Here is a 24,849-nt window from a genome sequence, read left to right on the forward strand (position 1 = left end):
TGATCAATATGAGTGCTCCTGGTCCTATTTAGTTTTTTTTTTTAACAAAAAAGATGACAGTGACCAACTGAAAATCTGTTGGCTATTTATAGGTATCTTATGATTGTAATTTTATGTGTGAGAGACTTGTTTAAGAGCACAAATCATCTGACCCCAAACTTTTTTTCTGAGGACCCATATTTTATAAATCCTTTGCGACCCAAGTCAATAGACATTATTTGTAAATCACAAAATAAAGATGGATTTGACCATTATTGAACATTAATGAGGATATTGTATTGTTGACTGCGTGATCGTGTCTCTCTGAACAATTAGTATTACTCAAGTTTTAAACAATGAAAAACAGTCATCAAACCAGCTATATAAGTTGCCTATTTGGACAGTAAATGTAGCCCATTTCTTTTTTTTTTTCAACATTCAATTGAACCAGCAATATTGGAACAAAATAGTCAATAAAATAATTACAAAAAGATTCCAGTCCGGGGTGCAGGAGGAGAGCGCAGCAGCATATCAGGCGCATATCCGGTGACCCAAAAAATATCTCTTGCGACCCAATCTTTGGGAAACAGTGATCTAACCTGTAGTCCCAAAACCCTCCAGCTAAGGTCCTGACCAAGCTTAACTCAAGATTTGGAGATGGGTCCCCTGGCGTCACATGAGGATGGGTCAAATGCAGAGGACAAATTTCCCTAAAGGGACAGTAAGGTGTAGCACTGTAACCTAGTTTTGAGTCTCCAAAAAGTGCTATATAATTTTAAATTTTTATGATCAAGCTTAAATTTTTTACAACATACAGCTTTTTTTTAATCTTCAAAGTGCTTACAGTGCTTACAAAAACTTACTATGCATTCTAAATTGGAAACTATATTGTAAGAAAATGAACTTGGTATCATTTTGACCTTTGACCGTTTACCTCACTCTCCTCCTGGTTCAAATATGACCATAGTATTTCTCCTCTCCATATGATCTGACACCTTCCAAACTTACCGTGATGGTTGACATTCAGATTGGCAGTCATACATCTTTTCATTATCCACTGGCCCAGCGTACAGGACTTAAATGGAAATCCACTCGGTCCTTATCGACTTGGGTTGCCCCGGATCATGAACACAGCACAGAGAATTCTGTCGTGGAAAAGGCCAATGTGCTGACACTAAGGGGCCCAGTATATTTGGATAGAAAACAAAGATAAGAGCTGTTCCCTGGTCCTACATGAAGAACGTCATCTGTTACAGCCTCAGACTGAGAGCCTGTTTTGTTAGCGTGGTACCAAAGAACAGAAGCATATTTGAGATTGTCAAGGAAATTATACTGAATGGCTACTGCTTTATGGAAAACTACTGAGAAAAATCCTTAAAACATCAGTGACCTGATTATGATTTTGATTATGCAGGTCTGGATTGCAGCATTGTACATGAGTGGGAATATTTTTTTATTGTTAATCTAAATCATATATTTTAGTTAAACTGAGAATCTGTGTTGTACAGTTCTGGGATTATTTTTGATTATTTTCCACTACATATATATATATATATATATATATATATATATATATATATATATATATATATATATATATATATATATATATATATATATATATATATATATATATTTTCTTTAAACTTTACCCTTTTTTAAACTTTTTTTTTTTTTTTTTGCGCAAACCTATAAGAGAGCAGTGTAGTAAAATTTTTTGCAGTTATCTCTTTGTATTAAAGTGTTAATTTAAAGCCTTGTGTGTATTTTTTTAGGGATCAGGTTGACTAAATCAAAATATGCTGGAGATTTAAAGCGCTAATACGCTAATAAGTTCAAATATCGGTTTATCTCTAGGTTTGGATTTTCATTTGTTTAAGTTTTAAATAGGGTACGATTAAGACGTAAACTGGGGAGGCAATTGTTCACTCATATTCTCAATATAGACCAGGGGTGGGCAAACGTTTTGATTCGTGGGCCACTAAGGGTTCTAAAATTTGACTGAGGGGCTGGACCAGGAGCAGATGGATGGAGTTTGGTAATCCACCTCATAAGAGAAAAAATAGCTTGGGATATTTAGAAAACATGTGCTTGAATTTCAATTGAAAATCATTACAAAGCATTACAACTTTTACTCTTATAATTTATTCAAGTTTGCCGGGCCGGATTAAAAAGATTAAAGGGCCGCATTTGGCCCCCGGGCCGTAGTTTGCCCACCCCTGGTATAGACTATCCTACAAATGTGAGTCCATTGCTTCTTGTTTCATATTCAAATTGAGAATTCTTGAAACCATTTTGTCTACCAATTGTGTTTTCCATCAAGCAGTTCCAATTTAAGGTCTTTTATTATGCAGAAAATGTACTCGTGAGAGCTTAAAAAAAACATACCTGGAGTTGTATTTTGTTTCATTCACACAGTTTGAGTAATCCTTTATTATTAGTCTGTACTGACATTAACAGCTGCCTTTTATCTTTAGTTCAGTAGAGATTGAAAATTCCAGGACTGAAATCATCCAAATGATTCTACTGAAGGTGTATGAAGTTTAAAAACACAGTTCTCGTTAAATGTGTGAGTGAAGCAAAACATAATTTCATGTATATGTTTATGATGAGGAAACAACATTATAACATAAATCAGAAAATAACGTAATATGGGCTCTTTAATGCTTATTGAATGAGAGTGGCTGCTGAAAATGAACTATGATTGCTACACACCAACTAATCTTGACTGAGCTCTAAAGCTGTCAATCACTCAAACTTGGGACTTCTTGTCAATACAAAAAAGCATTAACTACAGTAAATATATTAGCTTCTCCGATTGTAATTATAAAGATGCAGTTTAAACTAATGAATGGATTTTTATAGTCAGAATAACAAGATCTATTCATTACCTTAAAACACTAACCATAAATTTAAAAGGCACATTTAATTAGAAATGATAGCTTTTAATCCATCAGCAATCATGGGTCCAGACCTGAATGGAAAATATAAGTAGATGATGAACAATATGAGGATTACGATCTCTAATGTAATCCTGTTTCACCTAATCTTCTTACAGTGGACCACAATAAGGCGTGCCATATTGGAGGCAGGGGCGTGTCTCTTTTGTGCGGAGACTGCGCTGGGTCCTGGGACAGTTGCAAATGTGCCAACAGACCCACCCCCACCTACTCCACCCGCCCCATGTCCCCAGAGAGACCAGCCTGCGGCCCAGACCACAGGACGCACAAACTCTGCTACCAGCTGCTCTTCCTGTCCTACCTCGACACAGCCCTCCATATTTGATTACTCACAGTGGATGTCCCCATTGTTTGCATAAGGATAAGTGTTGTGAGTGACAGTAGCAGAAGTTATCAGTCTGAAGTAAAGATAGGCCGACGTTTGGCCGATATTTGGACTTTTTAGCTCTTCTTGTCTTATCAAATAGTAGGAATGTAACGATATCCAAATCTCCATCCATCCAATTTTTTCTGCTTATCCGGGGCCGGGTCAAGGGGGCAGCAGTCTAAGCAGGGAGTCCCAGATTTCCCTCACCCCGGACACTTCCTCCAGCTCCTCCAGGGGGACCCCAAGGCGTTCCCAGGCCAGCCAAGAGACATAGTCCCTTCACCGTGTCCTGGGTCTACTCCGGGGACTTCTTCCAAATTTCTCAATATGATATTTTCGCGATCTGAATCATTTTGAGGATGCTGAAATTAAGAATATGCTCCTTTTCTGTCATAATCCAAATATTTTTAATTAAGAATATGCTCCTTTTCTGTCATAATCCAAATAATTTAGATTTAAAAGTGCTGAAGTGCTGTTATTTTTTCATGATTGGACTGAAACAGAGCAAAGGATCATGGTGTACTGTATGTTCTCCTGATTTTTTAGCTCTTGCTGCACCATAACGAAGAATTGCAAATAAACGTATAATTCGATATATTTTGGTGACCCATGATATGATTGTAAGACTTTTGACGATATGATATCACGATATTTTGGTTATTGTTGTATCCCTTGTCTTAACCCCGCCCTGATCACTTACTGTGGATGTGGCCCTTTTTTTTATATTGGGAAAGTGTGTCAACTCTCAGCCTTAAAGTACATACAACAGATTTTTATGATTCTATAATTTTGACCGAATTTAATGGGATTATAAATTCAAGAAGCAATTTGAAGAAATGCAGAAAAATATATTGAAAATTACAGGAAGTAGGAACTAGGAGAATTCTATCCAAAAGTTAGGCACAATTTAGAAACAATTTGAGGTGTTTTAAAGTGATTTCTTATATTTGTATTGGTAAGATAATAATATCTGTGACATTAGAGGAGTTTTCCTTGATGACAGCTATGAATTCCCTAGTGTGATGTCAGGAAGTAAGATTTTAAACCTAAGAAATGGCCAAAATCTGAAAATGCTTGTGAATTTTTTTTTTCAAAAATCTTAAATATAAAAATCTTGAATTAGTTTAGTAAAACGAGAATAGTCTAACCTGTCATACGCACTTTAAATCTCCAGCAAAGCCTATATTTGAACACTTTAGGGTGAAAAGATAACAACAAGAAATATCCCACTCTAATAGATGTTCGTGGTTTTAAAACACGGCTATATGTGAGTTTGTAGTAAAGTAAAATAAAATTAAAATAATCAAAATTGGCCCTACATACATTGGCCCAAATATATCAGCAGAGCTTATCGGTCATAAAAGCAAACAAAAAAACAAACATATTGGTGGTTCTCTAGTTTGAATGACGATTACTGTTCTGATGTAAGGTTGTGTAATCCACTTTTGGGGAGTGAGTCAAGTGTTGAATCATCTACTTTAAGGGATTGCAGTGATTTGGTTCTTGGGGTCAAATGAGACCACTTCATGCTGTCTACATTTAATTATAAAGCTTTCTATTCTCTGGTAATCAGGAAGTGCATGCTAGTTGTTGTAAAAAAGTAAGGAATTTTGTACTTCCGACAGCAGTATATTGTATTGGTGCATTCCTATTCATAAATATAATTGTCATTCCTCCAGCTCCTTTCACTGTGTTTTGTATCATGCAGTTACCCACGTAAATTATCGCTTTCTCTCCGCTCACTTAACTCTTTCATCTCTTAGCTTATTGATTTTGTTGGTGCCTAGAGGCCAGTTCCATGTGCTCCCAGTTGCCTTTGCCCTGAGATATAATCCCCTTCACACCCATGCAGCCCTGATCCCTGGACAGTTGTGTCTGGATGCTGCTACGCTATGTTAGCCATCTGCGCCATGCACAGTTGGAGGATTCCCTCAGCATTTGTCTTGTTAACATTTCCTTGCGCTCAGAATACAACTGTCATGTGACCTAAATAAACCGCAAAGATCATGCAATATTCACCTCCACAACAGTTTAAATTGATTAATTATGTTACTTTAACAATGGAGCTGGGAATCACTGCCAGTCAATACGTGATCAATGTAATTTGCACAAGTGGAGATAAGTTTGTGGGGATTGATTGAGCCCAGATTGCTTTATGCTGCTGTCAATTGGCCTGATGGATTCTGGGTAGGATTCTGAGCAGGTCCAGAGGCTAATGCTAAGTCAGCCCGGATCTTATAGTCAGCAGTCGAACATGGATTTACCTGTCTACAGGCCATACTCACCATCAGATCTCTTAAGACATGAGCCAAATACCCTGAGGCAGCTCACTGAGTTATCCTCTCATATGGGAGATGGGCTATAGCTTAAAGATAAACCTATAATGCAAGAGATGTCTCGTCTCATTTCAGCTGTAATGGCCAAGGCACTCTCACACAGATGGATAAAATAACAGAGGAACATTACAGCCTAGTGGCCCATTAACTGCATTTACATAACACATTACCTGTAATTACAGTTCAACAATGATTTCCATTAGCTGCAATTGTAAGCATATGTTACATGAGCTCAATTACCTTATTATGATAATCCATTAGTTACACTTATCCGATTTATACTACAATGTGTTTTATAGTGTGGGTCTTTTGGTATTTTTCATTTTCCATTTCAGGATTGTCATATGGTCCAAAACAATAAAACTATGACTACAGCGATGCTCTGAAATGCTGAGCCAAAGGATATTGGATGTTGGTACATATCAGCTTTTTTAGGCACTAAAACACGATTATTTATTTATCTAGAGCCATAAAAATGCGCTGGAGGGAGATGGAAGCTTTTCTGAAAAAGTCGTCTTGCCAGCGGCTTTAGTGTCACTATTATTAATGTCCACAAAATAGAGCTGGGTGAGATTTCTTTTTCTCATATTGTTGATCTCGATTTTTATTGTTTTTCTTTTTTAAAGTCTTTTCAAAAGTAAAATTTGAAATTGCATTGATTTCATGAACATGAGCAAACAATACATACTTTTAATATGTGCTATACAAAAGAAAAACAAAACAAAAACAAAAATACGATTTATTCCTCCAAAGTCTTCAGTATGCTCCAAACCTTAAGCCATTTACTGACAGAGGACTGGCTGTAAACCTCTCATTTCAAAAACCCCAAACCATATCACTGACAATTAGACATTACGATCGCTCGACCTTTGGATTAATTGCCCAGCTCGACCACAAACTCAATCTCTTTGGAGAGTTTTGGCTTTGGGCCCAAATTTGTTCATTGAAAGCCTTATGGAGATTTGAGAGCCGAGTAAATGTTATTATTATTAACTTTATTACACTGAAGTTTAACAATCTTGACTCACAGTTAACTCAATGTTCCCATTGTTGTGTGCTTCCATTGCCAAGGTTCACTCTCCCACCTTACAGAATAGACTAGTTATTGGGCCACGCTCATTCAAATCTCAGCAGTAAAACAATCAGAAGAGCAGCTCCCATTTCTTTCAAACAATCTTTTTTAAGGTGAGATATGACAGGTAAAACTTTTTTTTTCAAAGTTTTGTTTTTTGGTGAGTTTGGACTCTCAGCATAGAAGCTTTCATGTGGAAGCAACAAAATTATCCACTCTGCACTGAAAGCTTTTAAGTTTTAATATTTAACTTGCGTCCATAGAGATATATGGAACACTGCAACTTCAACGGCTGCGGGATCTAGTTTACTCAGATACTATATGAGATAACCAAAATCCCTTTCTTTTTTGTATTTTAATATGACAACAAAAAGAAGCAAGAAATTTAAACCAGGCTCTTTCCATGCTTCTGTTTTGAATGTTCCCAAGGAGGCAAAATTTTGGCAGTTTTTACACATGAAATGCCTTATTTTTTTTTATATGAAAACATTACACGAAAAAAAAAGAAACCTTGTAATACATTTTATTCTTACATTTATATGAGTAAACTACAGAAGTTTCAAAATATCTCTAAGGGCCTGTTTAGACGAGAATGTTTGTGGGTAAAAACAACAAAATATTTTATCAGAAGTGCCTATTGTTTAGACGGTCTCAGCGTTTTTGGGGCTTAAAAATGCAAAAATCTGAAACCACCCTTCAGACTGGAAAACTTGAATACGCTCCACCGTAGAGTTTCCATCTACGCTGCCCAAAACACAAAACTCTGGTCACGTTTACATCACATACAATACACAAAAACAAACATGTCAGATGGCCAATTGAATTCCACACACTTTTGCGTCACCGTATGCACGCAGATTTCCTCCTAAAACCGCTCGTCTAAATAAGAAGAGAAGATGCGACTCCACTTTTGCATCTTCTGTTCAGACCATCATCATACAAACATAGACTTAAATTGAAGATCTTTTCCCATTCACCTGCAGCGTCTCCACTTGATTACCTTATCGTGTCAATCAATACAGTCTCTCTCTCATTACAGTACTTTTTGAAAAGGTACACTATGTAACTTCTAAGGTTGAGGGTCCTTGCTCGTCTAAATGGAGATGTTATTTTTTGCGTGTAATGTTCCCCAGTAGGATATTAAACTCCCTCTCCCTTGCAGTTCTTCAATTACAGGTGTTTTACAGCTCAAAATACTTTAAAACATGAATTCTTACCATGTGCAAGCTTATTTCTCTATAGATTAATCATTAACCTTTAACCTGTCTCCACTGTGATTACCAAGTTTATTTCCATACTCTGGAATAATCAAGGCAAAACACTAAAGACAAGCAGGTGGCAGACTCTAAACAAGAAAAGTTAAACATTGCCCCTTTAATGACCTTGTGATGTAGTTGTGATGACAGAAAATGCAATCAATACAGTGATAGTCTATCTCTAATTAATTACAGTACTTTGCATGACTCTATGTAAAGTACTAGTTTAATATTTATTGTTCTGCTTTCATCTTTACCTTGCTCCAGGGCTCTCCACATGGCTTTAACTGCACGTCCCAGGAAACGCTGATGTGCGTTTGTGAAATTCATCCGGAAGCTTGGTATTGAACCTGAAAAGTGGCTTTAAATTACCCCTCCCCGCAGCCCTCTTCAGCTGACAGATAGCTGCTTTTTGTGCCAACGCCAGGCCTGCGAGCATGTCCTCCCACCCACCCATGCACTCACTGTTTTTATTAAATGAGAAGCAGGGAGAGGCACCACAGACAAGAGTATAATTCAGAGGACCTTGGGCAGATAGGCTGTGTGGAGAAAGACAAGCAGGAGGATTCTGGGAGCGGAAGACATTTTTCAGACTGGTGTCTTCTGTCATGTGTTTATGACTGAGTTACAATGAAAACATGTCTCCTTTTGTCCCTGTGAACTCTAGATGTTTGGTCAGTGAGGGTTCAAAACACTGGGTCATTAGCCTGTGTTGTAGTGGCTGCAATATGGAAAACAGCAGGGAGCTATTTCAGATGTTGATGCCACGTGACTAGGGAGCCCATGTGCACTTGGCTGCTTGGGAGTTTTCTTTTTTTTCTTAAAAAAAAAACAAAAAACTGTCTAGTCTATTGAACTAATTCTTTTCAGGTCCTATATTATACAAAATTAAATCTTGTGAGTTTTAAGCTATGCTATAATGCTGTTGCCTCATCAAAACATACCTGGAGTTGTGTTTTCTTTGATTCACACATGTTTGAGTAATCTTTTATTATTATTCCTCTGTCTTTATCTCCAAAGCTCAAAATGCTCTGTTCCACCTTGTGATGTCACGAGGCGATAGTGTTCAAGTCAACACCTGCCTTTTACTTTTAGTTCAGTAGAGTGTGGCAGTTCCAGGGTTTGAATTATCTAAATGATTCTAGTGAAGGTGTATGCAGTTTAAAAACACACTGGAGCACTTTCTGTATTACCACATGACATCGCAAGGTGGAACAGAGTGTATTCTATTAAACTAAATATGCAGGATTTGTACATTAAACATGAGTGAATGAAAGAAATTCTAACAACATAAATTAGAAGAGAGTAATATGGGCCCTTTAAATGGTAGTTAGTCCGGGATCCTTTCATTAGAGGGATAATAAGATCTTTTCATTATCTTATTGCTAGCCATAAATTTCGCCCTAAACCATTATTAGGTTGAACAAATGTTGATACTTAAATAATAAGTAACAGGTATTGCTCTGAAATTGCCACAACTAAGGCAAACACCCAATATTAACTCGGTGGAAAGGTTTACATGAGAAGCCCTCCTGCCTCTCAGACAAAGTTAATGGTTCTGGCTGATCAACCTGCTTATCATAAACTGTTGTATAATTTTGAGCTTAAGGCACTGTGCAAAGCTAACCTGCTAGCTGCTAGAGTTGGGTTGGATATCATTAAGAAGTTGCCAATATGATACATACCTTGAAACAGTGCACTTTTGATTTGATACGATATACTTCAAATTGATTCGATATGGTTCAATAAAAAATAAAGGCTAAATCACAGTTGTGACACTAAAAGTCTTTGTTAAACCACTTCTTGTGCAAAGTTCATATGAAATGCAAACATTTTAATCATCAGAACACTGAAAATGTCAAATGTGTTGCATAAACGAGTTTCGTTCCTCTAAACAATCGACAAAACTGTAGCCCTGTAGCAAAGTAATTTAGTAGAACATACCAAAAAATACTCTTGGCGATATATTGATACAGCAGCCCACGATATTGATACTGTATCATTACATTAAACAATATGATATATCAATATTCCAATATTTTTGCACACCCCTACAAGCCGCTACCTTCCAAATATTTAGTGAACATGGGGGAGATCTGGCTCCATCAGCTCTGGTTTCAATTAACTTTACAAAAAACTGTCACCCTCTCTCTTAAAATGTTCATATTAAACCGCTTTACGATCCTGGTGTTTTTATTTGGTATTTTGTCAATAAATTAATTCCTGTTTCTACTGGAACTGGCTCCAAATGTGCTCCTTAACTTCTAGCCTCTGTGAGCTTCATGTGACTGGAGCCGAATGCTATGGGTTATGTCACACTCCCTTAGACCACTTCTTTATAGTTTGTGGTCTTAAATTATTACTGATTTACAGCTTTGAGCCTTATTGTATTGTTAAACTGGGACAATAGTTTATTTGTGACTGACTATGTGGTATTTTGAACTAGAGTATTAGAAGTGCAAATAGACCTTCTTACTGTAAGAGTTTTCTCATCTGTCAGGCTATATGCCATTGCTAAACTGTCTCTCAGTGTTCTTTTAAATAAGATTTGAGCCCCGATGTGCTGTCCCATTCTGTCCGGGAGGCTAACCAAACACCAGGAGCTAGAGTCCAGTGCAGAGGGGAGGATAGGCTTTCAGTGCGGTTTCAGCCTGATTGACCACACAGTGAGAAAACAGGAGGAAATGACCAAACACAGAAACCAGAGCTTAATAGAGTCTTGTGAGTAAAGTCTGGATGTCCTCTCCAAAATCAAATATGGCATCAGTCAGACTCGTTTCAGACATTGGTCCATATCTCCGTCTACTGTCATGGAGAGTTACTTTTTTTATTTCTCCCATATTTGATTTTAATTTAATTCTAACCCAGACAAAGCAGAAGGTTGTAGTTGTACGTACTGACAGTGTAAAGCTACTTGAATGGATCATGACATATAGCGGTGGATATATACCAGGGGTGTATGGAGTCAGATCACAATTTTTATTTTTATTTTTTTTACAATTCATTTAAAACTTTGTATCTTTATATTATCTTGAAGTGGTAACTAAACTCATCAGCTTCTTCTGAAAGTTCACTCTTCATCCACCTGTCACTAACTCAGGGCATTGCTGAGGCTGACCATTAGGAAGAGTGCGTGGGGAAAATGTCATTGTTTGAGAAAAGAGCTTCACAAGAAAAATAGTCAATCATGATATGGTGATTTTATCAAAAAGGCATATTGTTACAGAAATGGGGTACATATTTATTACCATATTGTCCAATCTAGACTTCAAAAAACATGATCATCATTCCTTTAGAATTGTAGGGTACTATCCATAGACTATATACATAGACATAGCTCACGTGCTAGACCAGGGGTTTTCAAATTGGGTGAATGTGACCCTCCCCTGAGTCCCCCCCACCCCCAATGCCCAAACTGCCTGCCCTACCTCATACAGGCCTTTGAAGTAAATGCATCTTTTGTGTTCCTGATGAGTTTCAATAACAACTGATAATATATTTTTTTAATATTGTATTTTCATATTTTATTTTTTTTTAAATGCATTCATAAACGATTTTTGCAACAGCAAATAATTTCCAACTTCATGCAGGTCTAGCAGTGGCCTAATTGAGGCTACTTTTAACACCACAAACATCAGTTGGACACCAGAGCTATACCAGGTCTAAACCAGGATTAAACCAGGACTAAAACAGAACTAGCCCAGGACTAATCTTGGACTTCAGAGAAAGAGAGAGAGGGAGAACCCCGAGCCTGTGGAGCAGGGTGTCCGCAAAGTGCGATCGAGCGATCCGCTACGCTGCGGTCACCTTACAGTCTATGCAGGCGCACCTTCGGGCCTGACACTCAGTCCTGGTTCAGTTCTGGTTTAGTACTAGTTTAGTCTTGTTTTAGTCCTAGTTCAGCCGTGGTTTAGTCCTCCTGGTTCAGTCCTGGTTTAGGATTGCTGCAGTAAGCCTCATCATTTTGGTCTTAAAATCACTCCTAAAATGCAAATTTTTTCAGTGGCTTTTAACAAGTGAGATGTATATTTCTTGTTCTTGAGTAACTTATTGTTTTCTATGATTTTTAGTCATTGTATTGTGACTTTGACTGCTATTGTCTATTCTACGTTTGTGTACAGCTCTGTGGCCAGCTGTAAAGGTTTTATAAATTAAGTTGGTATGGTCTGGTAAAATGTTTGCATTAACCCACTCCACATGATTCTGGTGCTTTTATTTTGAGATTTTATCTGTAAATAAATTCTTATGCTTAATATAGAACTCGGGTCCAAATCCTGCAAGCCTCATGAGCTTCATTTGACTGGAGCTGAGTGCTATGGGTGACGTCCCACTCCCTTAAAACCAATATACCGTATAAAGAAGTGGACAATATATCGCTTTGGTCAAAAATTTGTTATTCAAATCTGCTGAATGTACCTGAGAATATTCTGTAGGAGCAGGTTATTATGAGCAAAAATCAAAAGTAATTATAAGGAAACTTGATATCTTTTTTGCATATTGCCCTACCCTAATCTGACCTCCTATAGGGCCTATTATTTTGTGGTTAGTAGTTTGTGGTTCACTCACCTGCTGCTCCGGGTCTCCCCAGGTGAGCCCCTCCCGACTGGGCCACTGTTAAACAAACACCAGGCCCAAATGCAGGGCGTATTATTGTTAATATCATGGTTCCACATCAAAGAGGCTAATGCTATTGCTAACAGAAGGGCCAAGAGCTGTTGCGGTAAGTGCACAGTGGTGTCCATTAGTCCAACAGGAGTGGGCTCAGGTTTATTTGTCCAGCTGCCGTCCGCCCCCTGCACGGATCCACTCACACGACTCAGGCCAGGCTTCTGGACCTGTGATTAACCTACCATACACCCAAACATGTTTTTACCAACCAGGACAGCTGTTTGTATATCTCTACTGTGTCAAATAATATGGACTGAGATGGATGTTTTATTTATTTATTTATTTCATTTAAAAAGTAAAAAGACATCAGCAGTGAATGAATGAAAAAGGAGCAGAAAGAAGAGTAATTTTATGTTATCTGCCCCCTTTTCCAGACAAAACGTCAACACTGATAGTCACTTTAAAACATTTCAAATAAGTACATTTCAGTTCTGGCACAATTATGCAAACAAAATCTTCACTATTATGCACAAAAGCTTAGTTTACTTTTTCATACATACACATTACACTGGATTTTATGTGTTTTTTAAATGCCACCATTGTACTTGATTCTATTATATCTTTGTCAAGACTATTCTGTAAATGAAGTCCTTTCACAGTGAAGTTTTGCTCCATAACCTTGGTTCTTAATGTGGGCTTTTTAAACATGTAGGTTCCTTTTAAATTGTAGTGGCTTGTTCACTGATTCAAGGGCCCATATTATAATACTTTTACTATTATTATATGACTTTCTTCATCAGCAACATAACTGGAGTGGTATTTTGTTTCATTCACATGTTTAACACACAAACTCTGCATATTTAGTTCTTTTCTAAAAAAGAAAACACTCTGTTCCAACTTGTGATATCATGTGGTAATACATGAAGTGCTCCAGTGTGTTTTTAAACTCCATACACCTTCACCATCATTTCACTATCACAATCATTTGGACCATTTTAGCCCTGAAATTTCCAGTCTACTAAACTAAAGCAAAAAGGTAGATGTTAACTTAAAAACGAGCACTACATGACATCGAAAAGTGGATATGAAGACAGACTAATTAAATAAAGGGTTACTCAAACGCAGCTCCAGGTCTGTTTTTGATGAGGAAAGTACATTATAACATGACTTAAAGCTCACAAGAGTCAATTTTGTGTAATATAGGACCTTATACGATCAGAGAGGCAGAAGCTCCAGCAGTGAGCAGGTGTCTGCGAAGGGTCTGTCTCTCTTGTCCTCATTAGTGCTAATCAGGTTAATTATGTTTTTACTCCTGGGTTTGTTTTGGGTGTGTCTGCATGTTCTCCTAATCATGAAACAGACTGTGGTTGTTGTTGTTTTTGTTTTTGTTGTTGTTGTTGTGGAGAAAGTTAGTGCATATTTGCTGGTACAGGAGGAGAAGAGCAGCTGTTTTGAATGAACCCTTAAATGTCAGAGCTATTAATAATTGTTCTTGCCTTGGACATCTGACAATATTTCTCATTTTATAACTTAAAATGTATTCTTTTATTACCAAGCACTGTCCTCCTTATTAGGGTTGCTCCGATCTAGCTTTTTCAGTTCAATACCGATTTCGATACTTTAGCTTTAAGTACCTGCCGATACCCGATGTCAGCCAATACCAGTGCAGAGACTGAAAACAGCATTTATTTCCTTTAAACTAAAATAAAATGAGGCAAAGCTGATCCAAATGTAGCTGTTATTAATCTCTCAATTAACCACAGAATAGCTTTGTGTAAATAAAAAAGATCAGATGTGGTCAACTACAGTAAACAGTCTTATATAAATTATATTTCATGTCAGGATATTGTCTTAACTGATATGTGGAAGGTGAAAAGGAAAGCCAGTACACATCGTTTATCGTTTAATGCTCTATAATCCTAGGCAATGAATATTTTATAATCATTCATTAAAAATATTGCCATAACAGCATCTCAAAATGCTTAGTCAGTTATGCTTGTTTACTGACAACTTGTAAATACATATTTGTTCAAGTAAAATAATGCCATATTGATTTTATTTTTAATCTTGCATAAACATAAGAGACACTATATTGGCTTTCCATTTCAATGTTCTTTCTGTTAATGCTCCTGTTTTATGCAAAATTGACTCTTGAAAGCTTTAAGCCATGTTATAAAGTTGTTATCTCATCCAAAACAGACCTGTGGTTGTGTTTTGTTTCATTCACACATGGTTATTTACATGAGTAATCTTTTATTCTCTACATCCTCAAAGCTCAAAATGCTCTGTTCCACCTTGTGATGTCATGAACCCGTAGTTTTCAAGTTCCTTTTATGTTTAGCTCAGTAGACTGGCAATTCCAGGGCTGAAATCATCCAAGAGCTCAGCCTAAATATTCAGGGTTTTGTTCAGGTTTTGTGTGTTAAACATGTGTAAATGAAACAAAACAGATTCCAGGTATGTTTTTGATGAAGAAACAACATAGATCAGAAAATATCGTACGATAAGTCCTTAACATTTCAGCATTTTGAATCAGAATACTCTATTTTGTATCTCTACAGAAGCACGCCATCCCCATTAGCGTTCCCCTGAATCTCCTGGTCCAGAGGCATGTTCGGTGGGTTGTGTCGCCTGCCCCTCTCCTCCCCTCAGCCCCTCCCTCCTCACACTCTTCTCCTCTATTCTTCTCCAGGCTGCACAGTTTGACCCCAGTTGGCCTTGACACATGCATTTCTAAAGCTTTGGCCAATCAATACACGCTCTGCTGCCCGGTGTCAGACGCAGACGCCGCTAATTGAAAGCAACAACAGCCCGTAGCGTTGGTATCCACCCTGTGATGATGAATGAGAGGGGGCACATTCACATGGTGATTGGCCTAGTCCTTATGTATTGTTCACACCTCACAATTTGCAACATTAGCAGAAAAAATGGCTTTCAGTTGTGCCATGTTTGACAGCAAGACTAATGTAAAGTTTTTTGTTTTGTTTTAATATGTTTTGACTCTGAGCTACTGTGTCCAAATAATTTCCCTTATGGAGCAATAAAGTTTAAGTCTAAGTTTAGAGGCATGCTGAATTTTTAGTATTATTTTTTTATTACAATTTATATTTTTGCTCTTTGTTCTTATAATAAATTGTGATGTGTTAGCTACTGTGTCCAAGGCTAGAGTCATGATCAAGATGGATTTTGTTCATAGGGAAGGGATACTGTAGCCAGGCTGGCACCACCTAGTGCCTCCGCCCAATTTCATTTCTCTCCTGCCACTAGGTCAGAAATTGGAATACACTAGACGGTTTGGAAGAACCCCAGAAGTGCGAGTCCGCGAAGAGCCACACTTTCTGTGTTGGAAACGATTCCCGAGATCAAGGATTTAAAGCCGGAACAAAGAGAATATTTGGTGAATTTTATCAAGGGAAAGATGTTATTGCCCTTCTTCCTACGGGATCTTGGGAAAAGCCCAATATATCAGTTAGCCCCCAAATAGCAGCGATTGGTTAAATGAAAAAAGTACCCACCTACCATTGAGCGAACAAATTCTTATGCTGCGAGGTCAGATGGTTTCCACAAAGTGAAACAGATGATGAATCAGGCTAGTGACTGTGTTGGACTGACCATTGGGGGTATCCATAAATTTCAAAACATCAGTATATTTTTATAATAAATTTGGTGATACAGTATCGTTATCATGGCGATATATTGATACAGCAGCCCAAGAATATTTTCTGGTATCTTTTTTTGTGAGCGCACTACAGTTTTGTTAGGGTTAGTACACTAGACATGTTCACAGTTTTGATCATTGTTGCTAAAATGTGTGTGTTTCTTAAAAAACAGCAATATCATGTGCAGTATATCGATTCTCGCATGTATCACAATAGTGCGATAATATCGTGTCATGACCCATGTATTGTGTGTCACCTCGAATAGTGATGGACCCTGTGATTCCCAGCCCTACTAACCAGAATGAGTCAGCAAGGTTAAAAATGGATGGACATGTTTTTGTTGAGGAAGTCGGTTTACTGCTCCCTCGTGGGGTGAGCAAAACTCTTAAATAAACAAATGACTTAAAATAGGATTGTCACAGACTAAAACCACAGGGATCATCTTCCCCAGAATCCACAGAGGCTCATCACACTAAAGGAATGCATTTAGTTGTTAACTTGAGCTGCATTATGTTTTTGTGAGGGCAAATAAGCATTAAAGAGTCCATATTACGCTATTTCTTATAATGTTTTCTCTTCAGAAAGATATCCAGGGTTATGTTTTGTTTCATTCACACATACTTAACTCACAAATCATGCATATTTAGACTGAGTACTTCCCTCAGACGAAAAACACTCTGTCCATCTTGTGATGTCATGTGATAATAAAGGAAGTTGTCCACTGTGTTTTAACTCCATACATGTTCAATAGAATGATTTCAGCCCTATAATTGCCACTGGACTAAAAGTGAAAGGTAGCTGTAAACTTGAAAACTACCACTACATGACATCACAAGTTGGGACAGATCATTTTGAGGTTTGAACATGTAGACAAACTAATAATAAAAGGTTATTCAAACATGTGTGAATGAAACAAAACACAATTCCATGTATGTTTTTGATGAGGTAACAGCATTATAACCTGGCTTAAAGCTCACAAGAATTTATTTTGTGTAATTAAGACTTTTTAAACTGCATGTGAAAAGTGGGCTGTTTAACTGTGAGTGACCTTAATATGTTTCTGTTTCCTTAAATCAGCTACAGACTAGTTAATGAATTCCATTGTTGTGTTTCATGGTGGGCCAAAAATGTAAGGTTATGCTGACTTCATCCAGACTTTTTTACGTTGAGGTTATGCAGAAATTTGACCAGGCTTGACTATTGTGTAGAGTATGTAAAGATATCCAAATCTCTCGGTATTATAGTATCACGACATGCATCTCATGGTACGATATTTATTGCGATATTTTGGAGAGGCTAATATAAACTTTTGCTTTTAAAATACCCTGACAAGTTTTTCGTGTGAATTGTTTCCATCATAATCCCAAAAATTCAAGTAAAAAGCATATTTCTTCATGTTTTCTGCACTGAAATGAATCATGGGATATGTAGTTCGCTATGTTTATAAGCTGTTGCTACTATAAAACCATGTATTTAACTTGTAAGTCAATATTATTGTGAGACTTTTGATGATACGATATCACAATCAAATAAATCTATGGTAAAAACTCCCAGTTATCCTAAACAGAGATAGGTGATATGTTGGTTCCATATCGTATTGGCCGATATCAAACTTTTCTTTTTGGATTGAGCGTTATAAGTCTGTATGTTACATCAACATGAACAGTGAAGAGTTAATCTTTGATATTTGCTTACTACTTTTTACATTGTAGACACATTTTGGCATTACCCTCTTTGGATTTAAGTGCTCAGATAGGGTTTGTACTTAATGCATATATAGAAAGCTGGTTGGGCCAAAGAAAATAACGGCCTCTGCTGGAGATTAAGCTGATAGTGCAAGTATCAGTCTAACTCTATTTAAGATAAATTTGTGGGCCTTGCTACGGATTTTAAAAGCTAAATATCTGTAGCGGCAAATATCGGTTATTGTCCACAGCAGCAGGTCACATTTTGGACTTTGGTATCAGCTCAAAAATTCATATTGGCCCATCCCAAATCCCAGCTTTTACAGATATAATTTTGTGTTTTGCCGGTTTAAGTTTTGGGGACTAATTGCAGCACCCAGCCAAGTGAAGACTGGAGACCCCATGAAGGTTTTGTACTCTTCTAAAAAAAAACTTGTTATTAGCATGACTTGGATCTACTGTGTGGAACAATAGGCAAGCAATCAAAAACAACAGAGAATAGAGAGACACCTGGCACATAATTTAACCCCTCTCTCTCATCCTATCAACTTCTGTACAAAGTAACTGTCGTGACTTCGTACTCCGCAGGTGCAGCTATGACACAGTGGAAGTGTAAATCATTAAACTCCACATTAATATCTTGCCTCGGGTCTGCGAAACAAAAGTTGAATTACCATAGAAACAAACTCCTCATTCATTTGAACCCGAGTTAGAAGTCATGCTTGCGTTACTATTCAAAAGCTACAGTAATTATTCCAGCATCAGTCACTCCGCTCATTAATAATACATAGTGAGCAGCTCAGACAGCAGTTCCAAGTCTTTCTTCGCACACCGAGTCGGATCAGCAGGCGACCCCCAAAGCCAGACTGCAGTAGAAGAAGAAGACAAAAGCAGGCTCTATGGTACGCTAGTGTACTCGCGTTACAAGCCTATAAACAAAACAGGCCGACACTAAATGAGCCACACGCCAGCGTAAATCTAGACCTGCCCCAGTCAAGGAGAGATGCTTTGTCACAATAAATAAATAACCATCTATGTCCCAACATCCTGCATTCACCTCCTGTTTGTTTCTCCACTGTGGGACACATAAAGGTTGTCTTACATTCACCTTCTAAATCAAGTTGGCAGTAAAAGCAAGTGTTGACTGTGTAAAGTCATGCCTGTTAGGATGGAAGAAATATTGCATCACTTTTGAAATGCTAATGATTAAAGAACCCGTATTTCCTAATCATAAACATACCTGGAATTGTGTTTTGTTTCATTCTCAAAGTGAAAACACTGTTCCACTGTATGATATCATGTGGTAATACAGAAAGTGCTCCACTATGTTTTTAAACTCCATGCACCTTCACTAGATGATTTGAATAATTTCAGCCCTAGAATTGCCAATGTCTACTGAACTAAAGGTAAAAGGTAGCTGTCTACATGAAAACTACAACTTCATGACATAATAATAAAGGGTTACTCAAACATGTGTGAATGAAACTAAACATAAATGCCAACGTACAAAGTATGCTACTTTAGACTCGATCATTAATTTGTAGCACATTACTGATACCTCCTGAATATGGAGAATGCAGATATTCAATTTTGCCAGAACTGTCCAACACTAACCTTAGGCAACAAGTTAATTAATGGGAAAGCACATTTTACATTTCTGTGTTGCACAGGTTGTAGAATGCTAATGGAGTATTTTAAAGTCACTGTGATTAAAAGGGCTTCAGGGGTTTGAATATTTGTTTTACGTCTAGACATTTTTTGCCTATGTCAAAATTGAGAATTTCAAATGACAATCATATTTGTTTACATCCACTGATTAAGCAACAACATTTTAGTGTGGTTGCTAAAAGATACCAAAAATACTCATGATACTGTTACTCTATAACCAAATTTAGTATCACAATATATATTTTTGCTAGCCAGGCTGGCGCCACCTAGTGCCTCCGCTCAATTTCATTTCTCTCCAGCAACTGGGCCAGGAATCGGAATACACTAGACGGTTTGCAAGAACCCCAGAATGTCATGTAGAAACAGAGGGAGGACCCAAAATGCAGGACTGCTTCGAAGTATTTAATGACAAATCCAAAAAAATCCAAAACTTGAAACTAAACTGCCATGACACGAGACAAGATGAAACTGACAGAGACAATGACCAACCAAGGGCAGAGGAGAACACAGGGTATAAATGCACACAGACACAGGTGAAACACATTAGGGTGGGGCAAACAATCAAGACAGGAAGTAAAACTCAAAACTACAAGCAGACACTACAAATGTCAAAATAAAATGCCCAAATCAGCAAATACAACCGCTACAAACATGAACCATGACACAGAAGTTGTAGACCGCGCACTGGCCAATCAGCAAAGAGCTGTGAAGCCATGACGTCAAACTCAAGCACCTATCTGAGTCCTTTTGTGGTACAGCACAACAGTAAACAAAGTGGTCGAGATTATGTAGATGAAGCCATACATTCAATGTTGGCAATGATTCCCGAGATCAAGGATTTAAAGCCGGAACAAAGAGAATGTTTGGTGGATTTTTATCAAGTTGAAAGATGTTATTGCCCTTCTTCTTCTTAAAAAAGTACCCGCCTACTGTCGAGTGAACAAATCCTAATGCTGTGAGGTCAAACGGTTTCCACAAAGTGAAACTGGGTGATGAATCAGTCTATAATTTTGCACCCCCTACTCTATAATGTCACTATCTCTGTGAAAGTGGATGGGATGGTCATATGTACTAAGTAGCTAAATACTTCTTTCAGTGACTGATACTTTGTACTCCTCTCTGATCTTTAGTTCTTTGGGCTTTTCTGGTTGTCTTTACTTTTTTGTATTCATTCTTCCCTCAGACTTTGCTTCCATTATTTTATTCTTTCATTCATGAGATTAGTGCACAAAGCTCCCACCTGTAAAACCTAAAACCCTGCTTTACTCTTTGTTTGCACACAGTACACAGTTTTATTCAATATTCCACCAAGTTTATCTTTCCCTCTTTTAAGTGGTTAATTCTGTTGATTCAGCATCTATCGAATTTTGTTTGGCAAATTTTTGTCTCATTTCGATATCCCCGTCCTCTTATCTTCCCCCCTTCTTTTTCACCTCCTTTTCCCCCTCCAGTGTGATCAATCATTGACGATCCCAGGTGTCCCAGACCTCAAGTGTCTCTTTGATTGGTTGCCCCGTAGCCCCTCCGCAGCCCCGCCCCCTTCTCTCCAAACCCCCGCCCCCTTCTCTCCACATCAGTCCAATCTCGCACTTGGGGCCAATCTGGGGTCCCTGCTGCCTGTCCTTATCTTGCCCAGTCCGCTCTCTCCTCCAGACCCTCGAGAGAAGCCTCAATTAAAGAAGCGGTGGGGTTTCCTTCGCCATTAGCCGTATTAGTGTTGGGTCCGTGCCCGTGGCCCCTGTGCCGACAAAGTCTCCTCTGAGCTTCCTGCTGCCGTTTGCTCACTGTTTGTCTCCAGATCACTGACTGTAAAGAGGCCCTCACGGCACCCACTGAGCTAAGAGACTGGGGAAGTAATCTGGAATTTTTTTGAAGTCATGCTGAATTAGGGAGCAGGCTGCAAGTTCAGAGAGTAATAGACAAAATGTATTCTTGTGAGCTGTTGTATATGTTATAATATTGTTGCTTTACCTCATCAAAAACATAACTGGAGTGGCGTTTTGTTTCATTCACACATGTATTGACTTAGACAAACTGTAAACTGTGATCCACATGGGAAATTGTTTGGACACAGTAGCTCACACATCACAATATGATATCTTTCCTTATGACCTCTTGTATATAGCTGAGATATTTGTGTTACTCAGTGGCAGACCGTGCATTTCACACCTAGGGCTTCAGTAGTGCTCCATCTGAAACAATCCACTCCCCAATAACTATTTTATGGTTATAAAAGCATCTTATTCTACAGAAATACAGTATAAAGAGCTGTTGCATTGCAGATAGATAAGTCCTGTAGCCACATTTATTATTAGTAATACATAATTTAATAAGGATTTTGATTCGTGTAGCCGCTACAGATGCAGTTTGCTGCTTTGGCTGGTGCGCTCTCTGACTGTCCAATCAACGGGTCTGAATACAGTGATGTTTCCATACGCCTGCTAAAAGGCCCTGGTGACACCAACTCAAAATTGGTTGAAGCAACTGTTTCCTGGACATTTATTTTGTGTTCATGGGCCTTCAGAATGGATTGTGAAGGCCTCAGGCAGACTTCTTTGACTTTGACTCTGCCTGACAACAAATGATGCTGAAATGCGATTGGCCAAATGTTTTAATATGAAAATACATGACTGGAAGCAGCACAGCCGTCGGAAAAGCTATGAAAGGAAGTGGACAGACCATTTGGAATTATTTAATAATAATATAACTGGACGTGTTTTTGTTGAGGAATAATATATCAGTCTGTGATTCAGATATTTTTTTAGACCAGCAGAGAAGACCACCTCTGGTATTACTATATTTCTGTACTTGTACATACACTTTTATGTAAATATGCCTTTTTTGACACCAGTCTCTTGCTATTTTTGCTACTTATTTGTAATTTATTATTACTATTATATTTTGCTTTTTGTTATTGTATTGTGATGTGTCCAAATAATTTCCCTTGTAGATCAATAAAGTGTGTCTAAGTCTAAGTCTATACATGTGCGAATGAAACAAAGCACAACTCCAGTTATGTTTTTGATGAGGTAACAACATTATAACATATACAACAGCTCACAAGAATCCATTTATACCCCATGTAGGATCTTTAATGGCATTGACATGCGTAGATTCAGAAAGCTGACGTTTGATTGACAGGCTAAAGGTGATTAATGACTTCTGCGATCCCCCCGTGCTTCTTTCAGCTGGTTTTATCATACGTTTAACCTCTCCCCACTTTATTCTTTGTCTCCGGATCAGCCTCCAACACCTCCGAACCTCACCACTCTCATCCATCATCTTTGATTTCCTGTCATTGCCAAAGATACCACCTCAACTTGTGGAGGGCCCAATCTCAAATGCATCTCTACCAAAAGCGAGATGTAGAGAGCACAGTCTATTAAGCACCTGACAAGTGAAGACCTCCCACTCTCCCAATCTCCGGAGAGCTAAGGGGACCAGTGTTGTGGTGATGGGGGGGTGAGGCATGTCTCCATTTTGTTTCTAATGAAGCTGTCTGTCACCGGGCTTGTTGACAGAAGGCCAGGATATGAGTCCCACCTGCCCGCACTCCAAACCACCAGCTCGGAGGCTCAATGGAAGTCTAAAGTCATTGTGGAGCTGAGAAAAGGGAGCGGAAATTGCTACTGGAAATATTATGATTGGACCGTGGCTTTGTGCAATTAGCAGACACTAATTTGAATTGGACAGGAAAGACCCCAGCTAATTATGCGCAGTATGAAGATGTAATAGGTTAGATGCAATTTATTTTTATTGAGCATTTTAGCGTCACGAAATCTTGATTCAAATGACTTTCATGGACTGATAGAAATAAAACATAATGCTAGATCAGCACACTTTGATGCAAGGTCATGGCTGTGGTTCACTAGAGATGTAACAATAACCGAAATATGATATTGTATCGTCAGAGTTCTCACAAGAATATCGTGGACCATCACAATATATCGAATTACAAGTCTTTTTGCTTAAATCAAGAGTTATAGTGCAGCAATAGCTAAAAAAAAGACAGAGGGAACTACACAGACCATGATCCTTTGCTCCATTTCCATGTAGACTCCAAGAAGAGATATAAGTTCTAAGCACTTTTAAATCTTAGTTCTTTGGAAGTCTTGACAAGGCATTTTAAGAGAAAAAAGTTGCATATTTACAGTTTTGCTAGCCTCCACAAAATATCGCAATAAATATTGTACCTTGAGGTTAATACCGTGACGATATTGTATCGTGAGACTTGGATATCATTACACTCCTATTGTTAACTAATCACATTAAAGGTTCGCTATGTAACTTTTCTGGTTGAGGGTCCGTCAAATGTTTTTTCTTCATGGATATGTCATTGCTCTGCCTGAAATGTTCCACAGTATGATATTAAACAGCTCTACCTTACATTTATTCAATAATAGTTAGTATTTTAGCTCAAAAATACCTAGAAATAAAGACATTCTGACTGTGATCAGGCTCGCCTCTCCACAGATCTGACCTGTAACTTGGTCTGGTTTGGTCTCTACATGAAGATAGAAAGGTTTAATGTCATACTGTGAAACATTTCAGGCAGAGCAATAACATCTCCACTTAGAAAAGTATGGCCCTCCTGAGAAAAGACACAATGCACTTTTAACTGCATTCGCTGTTTTGTGATGACAGCTGCAAATGTTTCCCTCTTTTTTTCCGGCCCGGTGAAACCTGCTAATCATATAGTTTAAACATCTTCAAATGTATATGTTCTGTAAGTGTGAGTCTGCCTCTGTGTGTTTGTGTCTGTTCCCCCTCTCTCTCTCTCTCTGATCCAGCTGCAGCAGCTTTTTTCCTCTTTCTCTCCTCTGGCACCTCTCAACTTTATAATCCAAGTTACAGAAAGTCAACAACCTCATTTAGTGCATGGACATCAAACGGGTTTCTGCCTCAACGATAATGCACATATGCTTTATATTGCTAAAATATTGTACAAACTAATTCCAAATTTTGAACATGGATATATCTAGAATTATTAGTCCTATCAACACAAAATAAAAATTATAGTAATACTGACATTTTGCTCCATCTATCTAGGTTTTTATAAGATGAATTGAAAATCGAGATCACTCAATATTGGGGAATAAATCAGGATTCTTTTTTTTTTCCTCGATATCTCCCAGTCCTACGTTCAGCAGTTCAATACAAATGCAATCAAAGCTTAATGTTTTATTCATACGTATTCATTTATTTTCCTTTTTTTTGTTTTGAAGCTGTGGTTTTAGATAATATGGCTCACATAAAATT

The 24,849-nt window shown here is 37.9% G+C and overlaps 1 protein-coding gene across 1 annotated transcript in view; it reads left to right on the forward strand.

Annotated features, from left to right (window-relative positions):
- The window catches only part of LOC110158091 (plexin-B1-like), a 108,278-nt gene that overhangs the window by 8,905 nt on the left and 74,524 nt on the right, over positions 1–24,849 (forward strand). The gene's annotated exons all lie outside the window — the stretch shown is intronic.

This window comes from Boleophthalmus pectinirostris, unplaced genomic scaffold (genome assembly GCF_026225935.1).
Source record: "Boleophthalmus pectinirostris isolate CB_2022bp ecotype Guang Dong unplaced genomic scaffold, ASM2622593v1 HiC_scaffold_8, whole genome shotgun sequence".
NCBI lineage: Eukaryota > Metazoa > Chordata > Actinopteri > Gobiiformes > Gobiidae > Boleophthalmus > Boleophthalmus pectinirostris.